We start from the raw sequence: 21,488 nt of genomic DNA on the forward strand, positions 1-21,488 counted from the left end.
GGAATTCTATGTATATGTGTGCAGTACAACCTAAGAATATTAATGCTGAGGATACAAAAACTTACTACTGGATTGTAACCAGCCTGCGACATTGACATACTACTGACGCATAGATAGCAAAGAAATGGTTGCAATGGCTCTGAGCACTATGGGACTTAACATCGGAGGCCATCAGTCACTTAGAACTACTTAAACCTAACTAACTGAAGGACATCACACACATCCATGCCCGAGGCAGGATTCGAACCTGCGACCGTAGCAGTCGCGCGGTTCCAGACTGAAGCGCCTAGAACCGCTCGGCCACTCCGGCCGGCCATAGATAGCAGTCGGAACATTTGTGCATTAATATGGTCGTGTGGACTGAAACCGGTACTGAATAAAGGAGTTTAATTCAGAAAAGTGAACGTGTGGATCACAATGTCATTCCTCCAATATATGACATCTCTGCAGCAGCACTTATCAAAAATCGTCCGTCAATTGCATCGTTTTTGGTAGTCGGATGTCGCGTAGTTTTCAGGTGTTTTTGGTTCTGTTTCCGGAAGAAAAACGCCTGTGCTTGATTTCTTCGGTCCAGAACATCTCGATATTTTACAAGGTTCTTGTCAGTTTAGCGGTAAGAGGTTGATGTAAACAGCGTGTCCTTGTTTCGGCTAGTGCAAGTTACTGCACACTGAGTTTCACTGCAGAGGGCAGTCCGTACTATGTAATGAGATACTGACGTGTTTGCGGCGTACGGTTCCGCAGTATGTATTGCTCAGGAGCGCCAGTCTGATGGGGGCGCTGCAGGCATAAGCGGAGGTGCGGCCGTATAACTGTTGATTACCGGCGCGAATCGATTGTTCTCGATATTAGCCTGGGGACAACGGGCTCCTGGCCCCCTACCACCTACCTCGGGGGCGGCTGACGGCTAGTGGCTACTGGCCGAAGGGCCGTCCAGGGCTCCGGGAGGCCGTGCTGACACCGCGCGGCGCTTGCTACGCCCTCGTAAATAGCGCCGAGACCTGAGCACCGCTGTGGGGGTGGCGGGGGTCGGGGGTTGCGTGGAGGCGCAGTGTTGGCAAAGCCGCTGGCGGCCTGCGCGCCGTATTTACCGCAGCGTCCAACCGACCGGCCGTATTCTGAGAGTCTACGCGTCACGGCTTAGGGCAATCTGGAAAGCAGACCGTGGCTAGCAAACAGCAACAAGCACGCGTGGAATTACCCCCGCAGAGCCAAATAAACCTTAGTCACACGTTCTGCGGGAACTGGGGGTGCAAATTCCGTACCGTCAAGCCGACTTTTAACACTGGAAACGCATTCCAGCAAGTGTGGCCGTTTTCAGGAGATAAAGCTAACATGTACGGAATAGTTCCAATCTTGGTCGGTGCTGACGAAGTACTAATCAATATTCGGTCTACTCTACACAGTAAATAACTTTCTGCAACACACTTAATTCAAATCCGAGAATGCCTACATATGAGTCGTGCTTGGATAGCTCAGATGGTATAGCACTTCCCCACGAAAGGCAAAGGTCCCGAGTTCGAGTCTCGGTCCGGCACACAGTTTTAATCTGCCAGGAAGTTTCATATCAGCGCACACTCAGCTGCAGAGTGAAAAATCTCATATTGGAAACATCCCCCAGGCTGTGGCTAAGCCATGTCTCCGCTATATCCTTTCTTCCAGGAGTACTGCTTCTGCAAGGTTCGCAGGAGAGCTTCTGTGAAGTTTGGAAAGCAGGAGACGAGGTACTGGCGGAAGTAAAGCTGTGAGGATGGGGCGTGAGTCGTGCTTGGGTAGCTCAGATGGTGCCGGCACGGTAGCTCAGCGTGTTCGGTCAGAGAGCTGGTTGGTCTCTGTAATAAAAAAACTGAGTGAAAGGACCAACGTTTGTTGTTTGTTGTTGTTAACAGATGTCCTGTGACGTCCGCAACTACCAAACACAACGATCAACAACGAAGCTAATGCAAAAAAAGATGGTAGAGCACTTGCTCGCGAATGGCAAAGGTCCCCAGTTCGAGTTTCGGTCGGCCATACAATTTTAATCTGCCAGGAAGTTTCATATCAGCGCACACTCCGCTGCAAAGTGAAAATCTCATTCTGGAAATGCCTACATACTCGTAAAATAAGAATACGGGTAATTCAAAACACCCTTTTAGCGTTCCATACTTCAATCGGTAGAATGGGGACCCTCATATGATCAGTTTATTATCCGTCTGTTAACACACCTTGTTCTCAGAAACGACTGGAGGTATCAGGTTGAAATATATGTCAAATACATACAACTAAGGTTTACGGTCCGTTGGCGATATACGAATTTAAGCTTCTATGTCAATGCAGTCAATACGGCTGCTTACACAGTGATTCCCAATTACGTTAGGACAGCAACGCAACGTTTGTGGGCGAGAATTCGTCGAGGAACCCGAATACCGAGAGGCACGTTCCGGTCACTCCTCGATGACTATTCAGCAGCAAGTGAAGACCTCATTCAGGTGATTTGGCCCCAGCCGACTTCTGATTGCTCCCCGAATTGACGATGGCAACTGAGAATATCCATGAAAATTTTACTACCGTATTATGAGGAATTCGAAAAAGGGGCTAGTGTCTATTTCAAAACACTTGTAAAACGATTTTAGGTGTTTGTTGATTCAGATGGAATCATTAGGATTACTACAATGAATGTTGTGATCATATCCACGACTTTTATTTTTCATACACGCCGTGTACGTCACATGTTTTGATACTGCACACTTACTTATTAAAAACAAAATATAAGCAATGTATATGCACAATTAGTTTTGTACAAACATCTCAGAGAACGAGTTCTACACGCACTTGCCTACTTTGTATATACGAGTAAAATACTGCTGTTAATTGCAGTTACGGAGCATATCATATGTCACATTTAAAAACTCTCTGCATTGCGTACGCTTTACTCCCCGGAAAGTGACAGTTTATTTACAAAATTACACATGAAATACACTGCATTTCGTACCACTTGCTTCCAGTTTTTTTCGGGAAAAAATCGTCCATTTCTTCCGTTTCACAATGTTTCTCAATGTCCAGAAATGCAAAACGTCTTTATAGCAAACGAATTTGTCCTGCGTACTCCCATGGTAGATCAACGCATCCCACTGCCCCTGTATTCATGGTTATGGTTTCCTCAACCGCCTCGTCCTCGCTCTCTTCTACTGAATTATGCTATCGATCATTAATTGTATAGGCTCCCGATTGTTGAGATGGGGCTGGGGTTTACAACGTTTTCAAAATGGTTCAATGGCTCTAAGCACTATGGGACTTAACATCTGAGGTCATGAGTCCCCTAAACGTAGAATTACTTAAACCTAACTAACCTAAGGACATCACAAACGTCCATGCCCGAGGCAGGATTCGAACCTGCAACCGTAGCAGCAGCGCGGTTCCGGACTGAAGCGCCTAGATGGTTCAAATGGCTCTGAGCACTATGGGACTTAACATCTATGGTCATCAGTCCCCTAGAACTTAGAATTACTTAAACCTAACCAACCTAAGGACATCACACAACACCCAGTCATCACGAGACAGAGAAAATCCCTGACCCCGCCGGGAATCGAACCCGGGAACCCGGGCGTGGGAAGCGAGAACGCTACCGCACGACCACGAGCTGCGGACGAAGCGCCTAGAACCACTCGGCCACAACGGCCGGCTACAACGTTTTCCTGCGGTAAAACTGGAACTAAATACGTAACAGCACGTTGGAAACGAAACTACCTTTACATCATGTAACTAAATTTAAGTGGGCAACGCTTTTCTCTGTCTTCATGTCAAGGCTAATCTCAGCAGTTAATGTAGGAATTTCGATACGATTCTCACTAACAGACAGACCGTTTCACGAGCAGGGTTTGTGTATATAATTTGTAACTGCAATATTTGAATTTGAACTTCTTCCATATTTGAATGGCGTTTGTAGTGACATCTCATTGGAATGATGGGAGCTATGAGTACCTCAGATGCAGAGGTGGTGGGAACCTGGGGTAAAGCAGACAGCCACCGCAACTCCATAGAGCAGTGAAGCTTGAACTGAACCAGTACTTATAAGGGACAGCCAAATGAAAACGGACAAGACTGAAAAAAGGAAACTAAAAACGTACAAGTATGGGAAAGAGATAAAAAGTAAAAGTATCCATCCCCTCCTACCCCCTCTCTCTGCCCAGTTCCACCTGCCACCCCCCCCCCCCCCCTCCCCTCGCTCTTTCTGTTTTCATCTCCTCCTGCCCCTGTTCATCCCATCCCCTGTCCATCTCAACCTTTCTCGAGCTGTGATCATCCACAAATGTAACCCCGAAAACAGGTTGATGAAGTTGGGTGGTGAGCTGATTCTGCACCCATGCACGTTTATCATGCAGAGCAGTCTGTACATAAGAGGCTTGAAAACCGTTTTTTGCCACTGACGTATAGGCTGCTCGCAAAGATGTCGATAAAGCAGGCCTGTACAAATCCAACACAACATGCCTATCATGAAAGGCCTTCTACATGTCGGGGGCTGGGAAACCATTTCTTGCCCATGCCGTGTAGGGCCAGCCCTGCAGAGTATATCAATAAGACAGGCTGACACTATTTCGACGCAACTCGTCTGTCGTTCATTTCAACCTACATGCTGGGGCTGGAAAACCATTTCTTGGCCCTGTCGTGTACGATGCCCTCCAGAATAGGTCGATAAGGCATGCCGGTACAACTTCTATGCTACTCGAATTGCTAATGGTGGAAGGAAAGAATTAATATCTTTGAGTCCCCTTATGATCTCTATTTTCTGCATTTCGCTAGATGAGCGTACCAGCAAGTATCAAGCTGCCTGACTGCCGTAGGAGCTTACACTGTCAGCATGTTAGTAGTAAACTGCTCAGTTTCTATTATTGCATCTTCCTATTTAGTTTGATGATCACCTTAGGTGCTCTCCCACTCTTACTAAACGAACGCCTGACAGTATACGACGCTCTGCTCTGCATTTTATCCATCACCCCTGTTAGTCGCACATTAGGAAATCTCATAGACCGACAGAGCAGTACGATGGTGTAGCATGCTACCTCTTTCATATTTCAATCACGCTCCTTTAGGGTCCTTCTAACGAATCTGTTTGGCATTGAATCGCCCACAACTAATTTTTGGGGGTCGTCATACTTCAAGACGCTTCTATCGGTCAAGCTTAGTCATTTTACTATTGTTACAATTCCGATATATTTATCATCAGTAGAGTAACTGAACAGTAATACGTGTTTTCGTCTAGTACTGCCCAATACAGAGTGATTTAAGAATGTGAACAAAAAATCAGTTGGCTGTACTTCGTGAACTGAGTTGCATTTTAATTCTGTAAATTACATTTGATCATACATACATCGAAGTTTACAGATGCTCAGTATGTCCTCCGGCTGTATAGATAACGTCTAGACGGTAGCTTAAATCATCCTGCACTCTATGACGAATGTTTTCCTCACTGAGTTTTCTGAAGCTATGATACGATTCCTTAGGTAATTCAAAGCTGTGGGGAGAGGTGGTGCGTAAACTGTCTCTTTCATGAGCTCCCACAAGAAAAATCGAAGAGTGCGAGGTCGGGAGACCTCGACTGGCAGAAGTAAAGTGCTATGTCTTCATTACTCTTGCCACCTATCTATCGTTGTTTTAGAGATTCATTCAGAAAACGCCGAACATTCAGATGACAGTGGGAAGGATCGCCATCCCGCTGGAAGATGTAATCTCTGGATTTTTCATTTGAGGAGCAAGCCAGTTTTGCATAATTCTGAGATACGTTACTCTAGTAACCTTACTACAGGGTGATTCAAAAAGAATACAACTATAGGAATTTAAAACTCTGCAACGACAAAAGGCAGAGCTAAGCACTATCTGTCGGCGAATTAAGGGAGCTATAAAGTTTCATTTAGTTGCACATTTGTTCGCTTGAGGCGCTGTTCACTAGGCGTCAGCGTCAGTCGATGCTAAGATGGCGACCGCTCAACAGAAAGCTGTTTGTGTTATTGAGTACGGCAGAAGTGAATCGACGACAGTTCTTCAGCGTGCATTTCGAACGAAGTATGGTGTTAAACCTCCTAATAGGTGGTGTATTAAACGTTGGTATAAACAGTTTACAGAGAATGGGTGTTTGTGCAAAGGGAAAAGTTCTGGACGGCCGAGAACGAGTGATGAAAATGTAGCACGCATCCAGCAAGCATTTGTTCGCAGCCCAGGAAAATCGACTCACAGAGCTAGCAGAGAGCTGCAAATTCCACAATCAAGTGTATGGAGAGTCCTACGAAAAAGGTTAGTTATGAAACCTTATCGTCTGAAATTGGTTCAAGCACTGTCTGCAGCTGATAAGATTAAAAGAGTCGATTTCTGTGTTTTTATCCTTGCTCAAATGGAAACAGATGAATCTTTCGTTTCAAAGATTGTGTTTAGTGATGAAGCAACTTTCCACACTAACGGGAAAGTCAACCGTCACAATGTCTGTATATGGGGCACTGAGAATCCGCGGGAAACAACTCAGTATGAACGTGACTCGCCTAAGGTGAACGTTTTCTGTGCCATTTCAGCCAATAAAGTTTTTGGTCCCTTTTTCTTCGAAGGTGCTACTGTAACTGGACTACAGTATCTGGAGATGTTCGAGAATTGGCTGTTCCCTCAGCTCGAACAAGAAGCACAACAATTCATATTTCAGCAGGATGGAGCGCCACCACATTGGCACTTATCTGTCCGTAACTACCTGAACGTCAACTACCCGAGGCGATGGATCGGCCGCCAGGCAGCCCGTGACAGAGCACTTCATCACTGGCCTCCAAGAAGCCCTGATCTTACCCCCTGCGATTTTTTCTTATGGGGGTATGTTAAGGATATGGTGTTTCGACCACCTTTCCCAGCCACCATTGATGATTTGAAACGAGAAATAACAGCAGCTATCCAAACTGTTACGCCTGATACGCTACAGAGATTGTGGAACGAGTTGGAGTATCGGGTTGATATTGCTAGAGTGTCTGGAGGGGGCCATATTGAACATCTCTGAACTTGTTTTTGAGTGAAAAAAAAACCTTTTTAAATACTCTTTGTAATGATGTATAACAGAAGGTTACATTATGTTTCTTTCATTAAATACACATTTTTAAAGTTGTGGTATTCTTTTTGAATCACCCTGTACAATCAAAAAGAAAGGTATTAAAATCTTTATCAATGATGTGACACAAAACACAGTAAGTTTGGGGGTGCTAGTCTCAAGTTTCGGTGTTACATGGGGATTTTGTAGCCCCCATATTCGAACGTTGTGTTGTTGACTTCCCCGTTTAGGTGAAACGTGGCATCATCAACAAAAATTACACTAGGGAGAAACAGTTCATCTTCTTCCATGTTACGGACATACAGTCACAAAATTCTACACGCTTTACCTTATCGATCCTATGAAGAGCCTGCACCAGTAGTAGCTGGTATGGTGTGCGCCCTAACCGGCACCTCAGTGCACGCCAGATATTTGTTTCAGGCCTGTTCGCCCTACGAGTTGATTTCACTGTGCTACGTACAAAGCTCACTCGAAAGCGCTCTACGTGTTACACCGATACACGCTTTTTACCTTTACACAGCGAGCCGTTTTCGTCAAATTGTTTGTTCCAGCGATCAATGGTCTTTCTCGTTGCATTCGCAGACTCGCTTTTACTGAACACAAGAAAGCAGAACTCCCGCCTCAATCTACCTCAATCTTTACGTCTTTCATGGGACCTGTTACACCTGCTCTTGCAGATATTTCGATCTTGTTGCTCATGCTCCAACAAAAACTTACGACTATAATGACCTTCCTTGAAGGTCTTCAGGCGTTTGTTACGCCTTAAATGGGCCGTTTGCCCGGTCTCCCATTCACCTTCCTTTTCTTTATGTTTCCCTTGTAATGTTAATGTTCCGTTAATCACACGAATTGAGAGGCGGCCAGCACGTTGTGAAAGTGCTAATAGAAAGAGAAAATGTCCTTTTACCTGCCACCTTAGAAGCTGAGACCGCTTATGACGGTAAGCCTTACATCACACTTCACACACACACACACACACACACACACACACACACACACACACACAAAGGCTTAATTTTTTTCGTGTTGCGTAGCAGCTATGTCGCATACAACTGACGCGGCATACGATACACGTATTGCGGTGCTGGAGCGCTCTAGCCTCAGTATTCGAAAATGCTGAACATAATTCAACTACAGTGTATAGTGTAGGAAATATAGCCAACTGAAATTGGGTTGTTTCCATCTTTTTGAATCAAGGATTGTTAACATCTTTTTTATTCTCGCCCTGAAAAATAGAGGTTTTTTGCAATTAAATGCTTACAGGAGTCTTACACACTAAAATACGCACGTCGCTAGAAAAGTTAAAACAAAATATCGTAACTCAGTGTTGATGAGGAATGTCGTGCGGTAATTTGTTTTCTACTCTCGAATGATAACAACGGGGCAACAATCCACGCTGAATTTGTGGTAGTGTACGGCAACAAGGTACCGACATATGGCTCAGTGTCTAGACGGAACTAACACTAAAATTTTGGCAAAACAAGACTGAGTGACGAAGAACGAAGTGACAGACCATATCTCTTTTGGATCGCAAGAAAAGTGGAGGCTTGGAGCACATAGGCTGGTGTATAACAACGGAAGTTACAGTCGAAGCGTGAACAGAAGTCATGTATCAGTTATCTAAATGTTTCACGTCATTATGAACGTGACGAAGGTCGCCACGTGCTGCTTTCTGCGACTGGTCACATCCTTTGAAAAAGTCCTCTAAACCGAAGCACCCGAAGAGCTGTAACTGTGTCAGACCAATGCAGATTTCTTTAGCCGCCTAATCAGCATGAACTCCCAAAGAAAGAACTAAACTTTGCAATGGAAACATATGGGTTCACTAGCGCTGACAGTAGTGAAACCCAAACCATCATCGGGGAAGGTGACGTTGAGTGTTCTGGACACTGCCGTTGTGTGATGCTAGCATGTTATGGTCGTATGGAGGAAACCGTCACATGAGCATACTACTGCGATCTACCGGCGAGCTCACGAGAAGCTGTCAAAGAACGGGGTGCTTTCCTTTACGACAACGTGGCATTTAGTGCTCCCTGGGCACAGTAACATACCCTGCTTCTTTTGCTACTTATTTGTGCTGCAGTTTACACGACCAGGCCAGGAAAACCGCACTACGCCACAGATGAGGCTCTTCATCTGCTTGCGATCCTTGTCTCCAATTCTCTCAGCTGTAGCAAATCTTGCCTTGCCATACCCATTCATCTCTTCTCAGGTCTTCCCAGTACTCTACTGCCTGGTTCGATAAAGTGCATTGCAATTGTCGGCTACCTTGTTTCCTCGATTCTCACCACACGACCAGTCCATTGCAGTTGTTTGCTTTTCATCATTCCAGAGATATTCGGCTCTTTGTATATCTCCTCTAGATGTGTATTTCCAGCAGTTGGATGCCCACTGGTGAATGGATGCTGTCCGGCCACACTAAAGTGGCTAGCTGTGAAAATCTGTCTGCGGGCCGCTGCGGGAAGTGCAGGAAGTGTGTCAGTGAGATTCAGGAAGCTCCCGACAGGGATGTATAGCTATGATACTACAGCGCTGTGGCCAGCTGCTCTGTGTTTCTCGGTTGAGGATCCATGGAGCGAACAACCTGGCCCGATCAAAATGGTTCTAATGGCTCTGAGCACTATGGGACTTAACATCTGAGGTCATCAGTTCCCTAGAACTTAGAACTACTTAAACCTAACTAACCTTAGGACATCACACACATCCATGCCCGTGGCAGGATTCGAACCTGCGACCGTAGCGGTCGCGCGGTTCCAGACCGTAGCGCTTAGAACCGCTCGGCCACTTCGGCCGGCCTGGCCCGATCGAGGTGTTCCCAGAGATTATGGATTGGATTTAATTCCGATGAGTTTGGTGGCCAGGAGTGTACGATAAACACATCCTGGTGCCCTGCGAACCACGCACGTACACTGTGAGTTGTGCGACGCTTTGCATTGTCCTGCTGGAAGATGCCATCGTGTCGGGGAAAAGCAAACCACCCTGGGCCCTCAGGACGATTGATGCAGGGTGTTTGCCTTCAAAAGTTTCACGCCGTAGGTTCATAAAATTTGATTCATCTGGAAAGACGTTCCATCGCGACTCATTAGACATCTAGTTGCGGTACTGGCGGGCATATTCCAGCCTCCACTCCGGAAGAACTGCAGTCAGCATGGGTTCATGAACATCACAGCAAAGTTAACTGAACAGTCGGCGAGGAGACACTGTTGGTACCCCGTCGATTCATCTGGGCCGTCAGCGACTCAACAGCTGTAAGTCCGATCGCCCGTAGGCATCTCCGCGGCCGTCTTTGGCACCTGTTTTCTGCGGTCTGCGGTGCACCGCAATTGCCTCGACGACGTTTTTGGACAGCGCCATTTCGCTACGCACAGTATACTTTAACCACAGCAGCACGCGAATAGTGTAAAACTTCGTAGTTTCGGGAGTGCTACGGTACTTGGCTCAATTCCAACAATATGCCCTTTGCTGCGTTTCCGCATTAAGACTACGACTGCCCTGTTTGTCGCTTCTCCCCGACGCTGTCTACACACCCTCTGCTCCTAGTGATGCCACCTACCATGTGTGAATGGTTATTGCACGCAGACGTCGATCATAAGCGGTGATCGCATTAATGTGACTGGACCGCTTATTTTCCCGAGGATTCTTCTCTTAAATGTAAGCGGTCGGTTAAGGTCTCGTTTCCGAGTGTTGCTGATTTGACTGCCATGTAGCACCACTGGTATTATTAGTGTTAGCTGAGATAAATTATATTCTAGATTTTAATACAGGGTTTAGCGAGTAACAACATTTGCTTCCCGTTTGCAGCCTTGCCTTAATTGCTGGTAGATCAGGACTGTGAAATTTCGCCTCACCCCAGTATTCCCCTGGCATGGCACCCACATAGTTTTTCCTCTTTCCTTCAATGAAGAAATTGTTGCGTGACAGTTATTTCCAGAAAGACGAAAAGGTGATTTTCGTAGTGTCACGTTTCTTGAATAGGCAAAATACAGACTTCTACAACCAACATTTCCTCCACAGTCGATGATAATATGAGTTGAAGGGTGAAAAAGTTGAAGAAGACTAAAACCATCATCTACTGTCATAGTCACAGCTCTATTTTTTCTAGGTAATGATAGAAAGTGCTTATGACATTTACAAGGCATAAACTTTGCTTCCACTTTTTTTCCACAACATTTAAGGCTTTAATGAAACAAATTGGTTTCCGTCGCTGGTCACTACTTTCTCCCATCATTCTGGCAGTGTACGAATCCCGCGTCGAAAAAATTGTTCATCTTTTGAAGCGATCCACGAATCGATCCAATTCGTGACTTCTTTATGAGATCGGTAGTGTTGGTCACCCAGACCATGTGCCACTGATCTAAACAGGTGATAGAGGGAGCAATGTCTGGAGAATACGGCTGGTGGGGTATGACTTTCCATTTTAACGTTTCGAAGTACGTTTTGACATCTTTTGCAACGTGGGGTCGAGCGTTGTCGTGCTGCAAAATCACTTTATCGTGCCTCTCGATGTATTGCGGCCGTTTGTCTTTTAATGCTCTGCTCAAACGCATTAATTGCGTTCGATAACGAGCACCTGTGATTGTTTCACTTGGTTTTAACATCTCATAGTACACGACGCCGAGCTGGTCCCACCAGATGCAGAGCATGATCTTGGACCCGTGAATATTCGGTTTGTCCGTCGACGTGGAAGCATGGTCAGGATATCCCCCTGATTTTTTGCGTTTAGGGTTATCGTAATGAACCCATTTTTCGTCCCCGGTCACAATGCCATGCAGAAATCCCTTCCGTTTTTGCCTTTGAGGCAACTGTTCACACACACAAACGCCGTTCAATGTCTCTTGGTTTCAGCTCACACGGGACCCAAGGTCCTTCTTTCTGAACCATAGCCTTGAGACGTTTTGAAATGGCTTACTGTGTCACTCCCATTAATCGTGCCAATTCTTCTCGAGTTTGACGCGATTCTTCAGTCAGCAATGTCTCCAATTATACATCTTCGAAAAAATTCTCTTCCAACACTATGCCGGTCTACGACGTTAAAATCACCGTTCTTGAAGCGTTGAAACCGTTCACGACACGTTATTTCACTAATAGCGTCCTTATCATACGTACTTGTTTTCTTCATATTGAAATAAAACAGTAACACCCCCCGCAAATGACGAGAATTAGGCTCGTAAACTGACATTTTCAATCAAGAAAAGCTTTATGATGCAGACACAAATCGACCAATGTTTTGAATGAGGTTATATTGACGGAGGTCCAAGCTAACTGCTCGACGTCTGTGATCAGTTTCTTTCGGTCGCTGATTACCGTTGTCGCCATCTATCGGCAAACGGCGGAAGCACATTTGTACACCTTGTATCTTGAGGGTCAACTGCCTTTCCCTACATCAAGTTTCGACCTGCCGCAGAAATCCCTGCGTTTGGTTAGCGTTTTCTGGCACGACAACACCGTCGCTAATTGCCTCACGAGCCTCCCTACGTGATCCACCAGGCCATTTACATACGGCACTTCTCGCGTGCTAGCCGGTGCTCCACAGTGCGTGCAGTGTGACGACCGCTGGGGAAGGCGTCGCTTCCGCTTGCGGCGTCCACGCACACACACACGCACGCACGTACGCGCACACACCTGGATCACTCGACGCTCCGCTCTAAATTGCGACATAGTTGGCGCAACTTGGCTAATGAGTCACACTCGCCGGCTTGCGTGTTCAAAAGACGCCGCCCCGCCCACGCGCAACTTCCGACGCACCGCGGCTGCTGGAATTCGCGAACAGCCAGTTACATCAAATCAGCGTCTGCTGCCCCTGGTTCATATCCCTCTTGCTCTGAGTTCTCTTAACGCTGGCATAGGCAACGCGGCGTAATCATAAGCGTAGTACGGAAATGTTCTTTCAAAATTTAGGGCGAATGTTGCACCTTGGGACACTTCCCACACTTTCACGTCCAACCAGCTTTTTAATACAAGTTTAATATATTTTCTTAATTCAATTTTAAATAACGGCATCCACATTATATGTGCTGGAGTTCTTTTCTGAAATTACAAAAGTTACTCCAGAATATTGAGATCTTTCGAAGAGTAAGTTCTGTATCCCGCCTGGAAGGCTGCGCGTGGGTCTGCTGCTGAAAACTGAAAACTGAAAGGTTGGCCGAATGAAGGAAGTGAGTAGGTGCAGGAAAATGTGAAAACCTCTCGGTACTGCAGTGTGAACTAAAATCATCTTTACTTAACTTTGCGTACAACTAGTGGTTCGCGCACTGTGAAATAGAAACAATGTGGCTAGGTCGTCTCCACGGAATCAAAAATTGGTAAAATTGTTAAGACTTTAATGAAACTCATTTTATTTGCAAACCTCTCATGTTCCATGATGAAACATCTCCTGTTTCAAGGTATAAGATAGTGCACGACCGACGAAGTTTGGCTTCACTGTCCACAAGTTAAACGAGCCGTACTTCTTTTTTTCCCCTAGGTTCGATCGCTCGCGAAATTGAAACTAAAGTGAAAATCCAATAAAAATTTACGCAGTGACTCTGGTGCGACCGTCGATCGTGAAATGTCACACTTTTCAGTTCTGGACGCATACCGAGCACGTAAAGATGTCTTGAACAGAGGCTACCACCAAATGTGGAGTGCGCCTTGCCAGCCACTTCCTTCGTGCCGAGTGGTTTCGCCTGATCTCATGCATCCCACATAACATAGCCGTTAAGCGTGACAGCAATGTACAGCAAAGCTGCAGTAACAATGAAGCAGGTCCCACAGACGCCCTTGATGCAGGCGATTAGGGAAAGAAGCGAATGTCAGCAGATAATCTTGTTTAGTTAGTGTGTCAGCTGATTCTAGAAAACCGTCTGGCGAATGACAATTCGGAACAAACGAAGGGGAATGTTGGCTTAAGTAGCTGTAAAAAGAAAAAAAAACACTCCTGCAGCATTTTAGATGGGAAGTGCGTCTCATCACCCACAGTGCTGCTTGGACCTGACTCCCTCTCATTGCCTACATGAACCTCTGGCTATGAGGGATGTATTTTGACGCAGAGAAAGAGCTGCAGACCTGTGTAGAGAATTGAGAGAAAGCACAGGTGACTGTCCTCTATGACGAGAGTATTAAAAAGTTCGTACAAAGCTATGATGAATGTCTCAGTCGGAGCTGCGACTATGTAGAGAAGTAGTTGGAAGATGTGGCTAAATGCTGCAAATGAAACATTTCTGATTTTCACAATTGTTGCCATTTCGCGACTGATCAGAACATGAAAAACAAAAGGCTTCTTATAATAGTTTTAAAAATATATAAAATTTTAGTTGTCATGAAATTCTGTAACTGAAGAGTTAACAATATATTCCTAATGCTTTAATATATTATATAGAACTCGAAATATTTACAAATTCTGCTCAAAGCACAACATCATCTGTAGCAACAACAAAAGCTTTAGAAAATGGTGGAAACTGCTGCTTCCAGTGGTCTCCTTCATTTGATTCTAAAATTAGTCACTAGACTGAAGATCCCACCAAAAATGTCTTTTATTACTAGGTAGCGACCTCATTTGCGGATCCATTTGAGATTTCCAAATTCTATCAGGCAGTTTGAACGTGAATGATTTAATACCTAAGCCCACGAATAATATTACAAAAGATGTATCACGAGAATTCTGTCTGGTCACGTTCTTTACGCACAAAACTGCACCATATTAGGAAAGACGCCTCCGGTTTTCACCTTAAATACATCTCCACAAAAGAATGAAATTTTCTTTCTACTTGGCTCCACAACAGCCATGTAGTCCTTAGCTACTATTAGATTCTCCATATTTTGCAAGCGCTGCTGCTTCGCAACTGTGAATAAGATTGATGAATAAACGCACCAGTGGCTCAAACGATCTCTGTTCTGCACGGTCGGTTTATACTTGTATACTGAAGTCGTTTCCAGATCCCACTCTCCAAACTGCTTCAATATAAAATTTGAAACCGGACATAGAATAAAACAACGAAATATAGAGGGCGCTAGGCATATAAATGCAGATATTGTGATCATTGGCCTCTTAATGTGTACCTACTTCGATGCGTTAGGGTTTTCTTTGCGTGTAACAGTCACACACACACACACACACACACACACACACACAGAGAGAGAGAGAGAGAGAGAGAGAGAGAGAGAGAGAGAGAGAGAGAGACACATCAGCACTTCAACACACAAACTGCTGTCCAGGGGAAAGGAGCGGTTATTCATCAGTGGTTAGTTTTTGTATGGTTACAGGGTTGCCGGACAAGCATTAGAAACAGTGACAGTCATTAGACATCTGAATACATACGTATGGAGTAATGTTGAATGGGACGACCAGATAAAACAAATTGCAGGAAAAGTAGAAGCCAGAATGAGATTCACTGAAAAAATCCTCAGCAAGCGTAGTCCACCCGCGAAGGAGACAGCCTCGCCATCGTTCTACCGATACTTGGATACTGCTGTTAGTCTCGGACCCACATCAGACAGGACAGTTAATGAGAGTAGAGAAGATCCAAAGGAGAGCCGCGCGTTCCGTCTCATCATCGAGAAAGGGAGAAAGCATCACGGAGATGCTCAGCGAAATCCAGTGGTACACGCTACAAGAGGGGTGTTCTGTGTCAAGGTTTCGTTTACCGTCAAAATATGGTAAGCGTAAATTTCTAGAAGATTCTGCCAACATACCTCATACGTGTATCTCGCGAAAGGCCATTCGTGGGGATATTAGAAAAATTCGAGCGCACACTAATTCCTAACACTCATTCTTCTTGAACACCGTTTGGAGCTGGAACAGGTAATTGTGCTGGTGCTGGTGGTGGTAGGGGGGGGGGGGGAAGGAGAGTGACAATGGCGCTCACTACCACATACAGTAAAGTGACTTACGGAGACTAGGTGCAAAAAAAAAAAGGAAGTTTAGTGTTTAAAATTCCGTCGATAACGAAGTCATCAGAAACTGAATCCAAGCTCAGATTAAGGAAGGAACTCGGCCGCGCTCTTTCAAAGGAACCATCCTGCCATTTACCTTAAGCGATTTAAGGAAACCACGCAAACCTAAATGTGGATGCTCTGACGGGTGTCTGAACCGTCGTCCTCCCGCATGCGAGTCCAGTGTGCTAACCACTGCGCCATTTCGCTCGGATGCACAATTTAAAACTGCATCCATAGACCATTGGCAAGATACCTTCAGCAGTCTTTTACTCCAAAAATTACATCACATGTGCTGTACACTGTCTTTAGGTATGTTAAAAGCAGTGATTAAATTGAACATTAATTACGCTCAGTGGCAAGTATCGCCATACCTGTCCGTTGTACGCGTTATACTGGGAGTACCGGATATAACTGAAGATATTTTGATTGGTACCTGAGAACAGAGTACTGAACAATATTACATTAGTATTTACTTCATTTCCAGACTAATAATTATAGCTGTTCCGAGTACCACGTTATTAGTTTGGTTAGAACCTCCAAGTACGTGTGGCAAGACAAGGCATTAATGTTTATTTTCCTCTGGACAGCACATTAGGTGTTGAAGCGTGTACGAGTGGAGAAAAACGAAAAGGCGTATTCCACTTTGTGGTGCAGTTACGACTGTGTAGAAAACAGCAGTCAGTAAATTATCTCATCGGATAGAAAATTATGTGATGTCTATGCGTGCAGACTGTTTCACGCAGAGAAGAAACAACCGATACACTGATGTGTGTACATATTAAGGTATCTCATATAAAAATAACTATACTTACACTCATTACACCCTGTAAATCTTACTTTGTAGTTCTAAATGTACAGGGTAACAGTTAATGAACTTTATGAAATAAAATCGTCATAACTTGTGAATGGTTTAGTTTGGACGTTCAAACTGCATGGGCGGCCTCTGGGCATGATGGGAATTAGTACGGTTTGGTTTAGGGACGAAGACCACATTCATTTGGATGGGTTCGTCAATAAGTAAAATTGACGCATTTGGGGGACTGAGAATCCGCATTTCGCGATCGAGAAGTCTCTTCACCTTCGTTGGGTGACTGTGTGGTGTGCAGTGTTCAGTCAAGGAATAACCGGTGCGATATCCCGTGATGGCACGGTGATTACCGAACAGTACTTGAAGGTTTTGGAAGATGATTTCATCCCCATTCTCCAAAGTGACCCTGATTTCGACAAGATGAGGTTCATGCAAGACAGAGCTCGACCCCATGGATGCAGGAGAGTGATGTCGTGGAGAGGCCACTGGCATGGGCCACAATTGGCTGCCATATTCTCCGGAACTGAACACATGCAACTCCTATTTTGTGGGGCTATATTAAGGTGTACAGCAATAACCTAAAAACCATTGCTGAACTGAAAATAGGCAATCTGGAGATAGTCGGCAGCATCGATGTTCCGACACTTCAGCGTGTCTTGCAGAATTTCACTATTCGTTGCATCACATCCTCTCCAATGATGGTAGGCATATCCAACATGTCATAACCTATATCCGAATATCTGTAGTGACGTTTACATGATGAATAAAGCGTGTGCATCCCGTAGTTTGAAACTAATTTCGTTTTTCTCCACGTAATTCAACAGCTGTCACCCTCTAGATGTGTAGATGCAATGGGGTAACATTATAAGTTACCCCATTTGTGTAGCAGCGCGTCACCAGGTTGAAATCCCAAAAGAGAAAAATAATAGTAATCACATTCGAGGTACAGGTTCTGACTGAACGGCTGTTTATGTGAAGAGGATTAAGCATGAGGTGTCGTTACGAAGAGCTTGGGCTTAACTGTAGTGATGACATATGCACTCGTAACTACTAGATTCTGGGGCGCAACCCCACATACAAACGTGGTTCAAATGGCTGTCAGCACTATGGGACTTAACTTCTGAGGTCATCAGTCCCCTAGAACTTAGAACTACTTAAACCTAACTAAGGACATCACACACATTCATGTCAGAGTCAGGATTCGAACCTGCGACCGTAGCGGTCGCGCGGTTCCAGACCGTAGCGCCTAGAACCGCTCGGCCACTCCGTCCGGGGCACCTCACATACAACACGAGTAACAGACCGTTGTGTCAGTACTTACAACTACAGATTTTGATCACCAAACAGCTAACGATTGTATGTAGTACGTTACTGCATAAAATGTAATTTTATTTCTCGTTTAGAAACGGCTTTTAACGTAATTAAAACGATGTACCCATCCTTCCTAAAAAAGAGATCTCTTGTCACGACTGTCTCTGAAAACAGTCTAAAGTCTAAATTGCGAAATAGAAGGAAAATAAACAAAAAATTAACGAAATGGGGTCTATATTGTGGATAATTGCTTTGGATTGGTGAATATTTCAATTTCAAAGAATCTAGAGAACTTCAAAATTTAAGAGAGCCGTGAAATGTGTTCTGTTAGAAATTCAAAGTTCGAAGTATGGTAACGGGGTTGGGGACGAAACGCCCACGTATTAATCAGCGGAGACGAGACGCTCACCTTTTTTATTTTTTAGCGAGGAAATGTCGTCATTAAATAAATATCGCCAACGTCGGCTTTATCGGAACACCTGGTAGCGACGGAAGCAGTGGTAATCAGAGCTGCTTTTAAGCTTTAAATGTGTCGATTAACTACGGAAATTTCAAATTATCCTGATGTTCAATACATCACGAAAAGCAATCATGCACAAACAATTATACGCATTTATTATACCAAAACAGAAATTTTACGCGTGTATATATAGTACGCTGCAGGCGCTAGGCGATTAAAAGGAATAAACGTACGCAGCATTTTTGTGTGATTATAACGCTTTTTTTCGTGTACGTCAGTTTTGTTTTAATTTGCTCTCGATAGAACAAAATGACGCGTCAGGAATTGGAACCACTTTACTATTACTGCCGACGAAAATATTCCACGCTTATCTGACGGCAGTGACTGCTCTTGTCCGTCAGAAACTTTCCTTTGTTTATATTATAAAGCCTCGGTGGCCCCGAGAATAAGTGTCTCACCGATAATCAAACGGGGCGGAATTCGACTGTTGTAGGCACTAAAATTTTTTCGATCGCTTATCGCTTCTTTTACCAGAATATTAAAAATGGCAAGTTCGTACTGGTAAACGGAGATTCCCTATAACTGGGTAGACAGAGCTAGCTGGTAAAATACTGGCCTGTATTCTGCTTAACAGTGGTTCAGATCTTCGTTAGGCCACCCAGCGATAGTTTCCCATGATTACACTAAAATGTTTCCCATGATTACACTAAAATGTTTCCCATGATTACCCTAAAATGTTTCCCATGATTACCCTAAAATGTTTCCCATGATTTCCCTAAAATCTGCGTGTAATGAACGCTGCACATTAGTCTGCATCTACGTCTAGACGAGTACTCTGCAAATCAAAGGTAAGTTTTGACAGAGAGTTTATAGAAAAATTATAGGCCAGGGGTAGTCAACTAGGCCCCTACCTACCATTAGCGGGCGTTCAAGCTTTCATGGCGAGTGGTAGGGATCTAAAAATATTTTCATTAGGTTATCAAAAACTTGTGACATAAGGAACTTGGTAAGCACTTGATTTTCTTTGTCCACTGCCAGGATGACGACTTCTGATGAAAATGTTCAAATTTCGGTAACTGTTCAGCCTGTTACTTTTTATTGTCATTACTGATGACTGTGATGTTAACTGTAATGATGTTGAACAACATGTACAGTCTTTCCGGATTTTTGAAGGTCTGTGAGTAAGGGACTACCATTGGTCTTACGGAGGGATTTTAACTTTCGAGAAGTAATTTCGATGTCTCGAGGACGGACTTCGACTTACGTGACATGATCTCGATGTAACCCTTGTCTCACTAACCGGACAAGGGCGCATCGATAACCAGGGATTACAGGGATGGAACAGTTTTTATCTGTTGTAGAGAGATTAGGGATTGATTGAATATATGTAGTCACTGGTTGGGGGTCTTTCGATTATAGGGGGTAGGTTGATGGGCCTCGCAGTACTAGGCACTTGACTTTCTATGGTTTAATTTGTTGTAACTCTGCCGTATAAATTTTATAAAATTACTTCCCCATTTTATAAACCACCAATACTGTGGATCCCGCGGCCAGTTAGCCAAATTTTACTACTAACAGATATACAGAAGTGGGCGGTTGTTGAAAAACGTCGACTATCTCTGTTTTAAATTATTCCTCGACCGGCCCACTCTCAAATGGTACGTGGGATATATAAACATCGAGATTATTCAGTGTGAGCTTTGATTTCTCTCTTTTTTTTTAATAAGAGTATTTCTGCCTATGTAGATGCGAGTCAACAAAATATTTTGATTTTAGAAGGAGATGGATGAAATTTCCAGAATATATCTAACTGCAACGAAAATGTCTTTGTTTTGATGAGTGCCACGCTATCATATTGGTGACACACTCTCCATTGTTTCGCTATAACACAAAACGAGCTGCCCTTCTTTCAACTTACTCTGTGTCGTCCGTCAATCCTATCCCCTACCGCGCAGCAGTAGTCCGGAAGAGGACCGACTTTGGTGTTGTGATGGGAAAAAAAGACTACATTTTATGCAAACAATCCAAGAGGGCTGCCCAGGTTGTCTCTTAAATCCTTCTTATAGTTTAAGAGCAGCGGAGAGTCCTTGGCGAATACCCAGATATAATTTCGGTTTCGCTAGATGACTTACCGTCAATTGCTACGACTTGTAACCTTGCACACAAAAATGAAGGATCAAATCAACAACGGGGACGATATTCTATCGGCACGTAATTTGATTAGAAGCTGCTTGTGAGAAACAGTGACAAACGCCTTGTAGAAGTCTTAGAAACGTGGAATCAATTTGAGATATTACATATTAATCGAGAGAGGAAAGGTCGAGAAAAAGGATTAACATAATACTATGAACCGTCTGCCAAAAACTTTTAAGTTTGGTTTGCAGAATAATCACGTAGATATAGATGTAGACTCAGGTACGGTGATGTGGCTATTAAGTAGAAGAAATTCTGGAACGTGAAAGAAACAAAAACTGATTTTTGTGAATTAAATGAAGAACCTGCCCTAAAGTAAGTCAGTTCTGTAAGTTATGTTGTCTTCGATTAGAAGTTTGATTCCCCTATTCACAACACTCATTACTTCGCCTGAATCAAAAGTCAGTTGCACTACTCAGAGATTTTCTGAATCCGTGCTGTCTGATCCGTTTTCTTTGAGGTATTTCGTGAAGTGGGAACACGATAGTTGTTCCAAAACTATGCAATTAATCGATGCCAGTGATGCGGGTCTGTAACTTACAGTATTTCTTCTATTTACTCTTTTGTGTAAGCTTAGCAACTTTACAGTCGTTAGGTGAAACTTCTAGCGACATTGTTGAGAATTCACAACTGCGTTTTGTGTTCAGAGTTGAATAAACTTGATTTTACCCAGTTACTGTCGGACTGTGTTCCCCCGTAACCGTCTCAGGAAGGGTGTGTAGGTCCATTGTTTCGTTTTAATTCACGCG

The sequence above is a fragment of the Schistocerca serialis genome, chromosome 6, assembly GCF_023864345.2.
Source record: "Schistocerca serialis cubense isolate TAMUIC-IGC-003099 chromosome 6, iqSchSeri2.2, whole genome shotgun sequence".
NCBI classification, from domain to species: domain Eukaryota; kingdom Metazoa; phylum Arthropoda; class Insecta; order Orthoptera; family Acrididae; genus Schistocerca; species Schistocerca serialis.